The sequence below is a fragment of the Penaeus monodon genome, chromosome 11 (genome assembly GCF_015228065.2).
Source record: "Penaeus monodon isolate SGIC_2016 chromosome 11, NSTDA_Pmon_1, whole genome shotgun sequence".
NCBI classification, from domain to species: domain Eukaryota; kingdom Metazoa; phylum Arthropoda; class Malacostraca; order Decapoda; family Penaeidae; genus Penaeus; species Penaeus monodon.
In genome coordinates this window covers 37528198-37533197 of record NC_051396.1, presented here as the reverse complement: position 1 = coordinate 37533197, position 5000 = coordinate 37528198, and positions in this window count along the sequence as shown.

Genomic DNA, 5000 nt, shown 5'->3' with positions numbered 1-5000 from the left:
CAAAAACGGTGCCATCTACGGCTTAGAGCAAGCCCCCTGGGGCGGGTGGAAGGGTGCCAGGGCAGAGTGCCAGGACGGCTGAGGTTGTGCATCTGTGTGTCGTCGGTGCCCATTGTGGGAGGAGTGAGTTATTGTTCTAGTTGTTCAACATTTTTAACCTGAATATTCTGATCACGTGTAATTATAACATTTACTTTCGACATAGTTGCTCATGGTTCAATCTCACTCGTTTTTCCTAAAGCATTCACTTAGGTCTTCCCCATTTGTCTCTTTCTTAGAATTCCTTTCGCGGATTTTCTTGGCCCTGAAACTTTCGTCGGCTCTTTTTCCCGGCTTTTTCCTTTTCTCCCTCCGTTGGTTGGTCAGATTTCGTGACTTGAAACTCCCATTAGTCCCGGTGTCCAGCCCGGAACAATAGTGGGCGACAGGAGATTAGATGCCTTAATTATCCTCAATTCTGCTTCGAGGTTTCTTTGCGATCTTCAGTTGTTCGGTCTTCTTTCCTTCGTCTATATTTGCTCTCCTTCATCAACCTATTTTTTCTATTTACGGTTGAAATACAAGCATCAACAACACGCACGCATATATACATATGACCTAAAGACACCCACACCACACCACACCCACACATATACCATATATAAGATAATATGTATATACATATATACATATATTACAATATACCATATATACATATATATGTATATACATATATACATATCTACCTCTATAGTATATACTATATGATATATGTATGTATATATATAGATATATATATATTATATATAATATATATATATATATATATAAATATATGTGTGTGTGTGTGGTGTTGTGTGTGTGTTGTGTTGCATGTGTGTGTGTGGGGGGGAGGGTGTATTTAAGATACAGATATAGATATACCCGTTAAATGGGCAGAATGTGGATATAAATTGATAGATACCACCATATACTTTAACATACACCCACACCCCACCACCAACCACACACACACACACACACACACACACACACACAACACACACACACATATTATATATATATATATAATATATATCTATATATATATATATTATAATAGATATATACATACATAAATAAATATATACAAAATACATACATGCATACACATATATGTGTATGTATATATAATAAATATATATATATACTTAATATATATATTATAATACTATATATACTAATATATATTATATAGCACATATTACACTCTATGACATATACACAAATACATAGCACATTATACATACCACACATACACACTATGTATACATACATACAGAACAAGACAGGACATATGTAGATACATATATACATATCACGCTTACTTCCATATACACAAATACATATGACATATGCACACCACAACACACCACACACACACACACACACACACACACACACACACACCACACACCAACACACACACACACACACACACACACACACACACACACCATAGAGCAGGATAGATAGATACACATATTCTTTTACACACACACAGGCACATGATATGTACCATACTACAACATGCATACAATACATATATATATATATAATATATATATTATATATATATATATATATATATATTATATATATATATATACACCACACACACATATATATATATATGATATATATATTATATATACATATAGATACTATATATAGTCTATATATATATCTATATATATATATATATTGTGTGTGTGTGTGTTGTGTGTGTGCAGTGTATATGTATATATATAAATAAACAGACGAACTAGATAGTATATAGATATAGATAGATAAGATATATATTGATAGAGATATAAATATCATATATATAATATATAATATTAGATATAGTATTATGATATTAAGAATATATAGGAGAAATAGAATATGTAGAGATATATAGATATAATTTATATCTATATATGATAATATATATAGATATATATATTATACATAGAGGATATATATTATATATTAATTTTTTTTATAGAGTATATATATATATATATATATATTTATATATATATACTATATACTATATATATATATATATATATATACACATATATCTATAATATGTATATATATGTTAGTGGTGTGGGTTATATATATTATATATATATAATAGATATATATATATATATATAGATATAATTATATATATATATACGTATGTATGCATGTTCTGTATGTATGTACATATATGTGCATGTGTGTGTTGTAAAAGAATATGTGTATTATCTATCTATCTATGTGTGTGTGTTGTGTATGTGTGTGTGTGTGTGGTGCGGTGTGGTGTGTGTGTGTTAGGTGTTGAGAGTGTGTGTGGTGTGTGTGTGTGTGTGTGTGTGTGTGTGCATATGTGCATATGATTGTGTATATTGTATAAAGCGTGGAATATTTATATATGTATATAACTAGGTCTGTCTGTCTGTATGTATGTATACATTAGTGTATGTATGTGTGTGATGTATAGGTGCATATGTATTTTTTTTTTTTATGTATATGTATAAGTGTAATGTGTACTATATATCACTATATATACTTATTATATACTATATAATATATATATATATACTATATAGATATATATAACTATACATACACATACATGTGTGTATGCATGTATGTATATTTGTATATATTATTTATGTATGTAGAATACTATAGAGATAATATATAGATATATATATATATATATATAGATATGTGTATATCAGTGTGTGTGTGTGTGTGGTGTGTGTGTGTGTGTGTGAGTGTGTGGTGTGTGGATGTGGGTGTAGGGTGTATGCGACTTAAAGTATATTGTGTATATATCAATTTATATCAATCTGCCCATTAACTGTATATCTATATTGTATGTCAAAATACACCCGCCCCCCCACAACACCACATGCACACACACAACACACACACACACACACAACATATATATATCTATTTTATATATATATATAGAGTATATATGATTATATATAGATAGATATATACATACATACATATACATAGATCTATACATATATAGGTATATATGTATATATGTAATACATATATATGTATATCTGTATATATGTATAATGTCGTATATGTATATACAGATATATCTATATATGTATAGTGTGGGTGTGTGTTGTGTGGGGTGTATGTATGATATGTATATATGCGTGCGTGTGTGTGCTTGTATTTGAACCGTAAATAGAAAATCGGTGGAATGAACACGAGAGCGAAACTATAGAGCCGAAGGGAAAAGAAGACCCGAAACAAACGAAAGATCGACAAAGGACAACTCCGAAGCAGAATTGAGAAATTAAGGCATCTATCCTCCTGTCGCCACTATTTACGGCCTGGGACACTCGGGACTAAATGGCAGTTTCAGGAGGTCACAGAAAATCTGACCAGACCAACGGAGGGAGAAAGCGAAAAGCGGGGACAAAGGAGCCTGGACGGAGTGCGGGCAAGAAAATCCGCGAAAGGGAATCCTAAGAAAGAGAAAAAAGGAAGAACTAAAGTGAATGCTTTGGAAAACGAGTGAGATTGAACCATGAGCAACTATGTCTGAAGTAAAATGTTATAATTACACGTGATAAGAATATTTCGGTGAAAAATGTTGAAACAACTAGACATAAACATCACTTCCTCCCACAATGGCCAACCGAAGACAAAAGAATGCACAACCTCAGCCGTTCCTGGCACTGGCCCTGGCCACCTTCACCGCCCAATGGGGGCTTGCTCTAAGCGGACTTATGGCACCGTTTGCACGGCCGTAAAAAGAGATCATCATGAAATAAATTAGGATTTGCCCCTAACGCGGGATAAATACGTTTCGAGCTTCGTGTTTAGGATTTCTGACCTTCCCGCCGTCGCCCCGTCTCCCCTCCTACTGCAGTTACCCGGGGACATCTCCCATGTTCCTATGGGCTCTCCCTCTCCCCTGGGTCTTTTTTCACTTCTACTTCCTCCCGCCCGTGAAATTTTCCTACCTATGTCTTCTCCATATCCTTTCCCCTTCCCCATTCGAACCAGGCTTGTTACCCCAAATCATCCTCTGCCCTGCCTCCCTTACCCAGGCCCTTCTTTTTTCACCCTTCCCATCCACCGGACCCTACCCCCCACCTGCCCTCTTCCTCCACCCCAGGGGCAACTTCCCCTCCCATTCCCCGTGCATTCAACCCCGAGGTCTCCCCGAGAAGCCCATCGCGCCCGGAGACGCCTGGCGAGGCCCGAGACGACCTCGGTCATGCTGTGCACAGCTCTCGTCGGAGGGAGGAACGGGCGATTCGTGGCTGACTCGATGTGGATAGGGAAGTTCCGAGGGGACTTGGCGAGGATCTGAGTGGGATTCAAGGCGAACATTAGATGAGGTTTTGTCTAGGATTGGATGTCGGAGTTTGGGCGAAGGAATCGTGAGGTTGGGAATGGATTATTCACTACGGATTCGTTAGGTGTTTGCATTTGGTTTGTATTCGGTTTAGGATATGGAAGGATATATGCTGAAAATAAGCAATAGTTCGTCACGAATTCGACTAAGATTCAGAAAAAAGACTCAATGAAGGATTCTAACAAGAAATCGCCGAATGATGATTGGACAGCGATTCGGACGAGGATGTCAGGGTTTAAGCTACACCGTTCCCTCCGAAATGCCAGTGACTGAAGCAACGCCCCGCTTTCGCACCAACCATCACAAACGACACTTGGCGAGGTAAGACCGAGAGCAGGAGAGATACGGCGCGACGGAGGGATGGCCGGGCCCTTCCTGTCAGTCTGTGCGAGCCATGCATGGAGTCGGGCGGACGAACGCGGGGGAAGGTGCGCGCGGGGCAGACAAAACTGGGCGAGCAATAGTTTATTTGATCTTGCATTAGGTTAATATATGATAAAATATGCTAAAACTTACACACACACATATATATACATATATATATAAGTATATACACATATATATATATATATATATATATATATAATATATATATATATATATA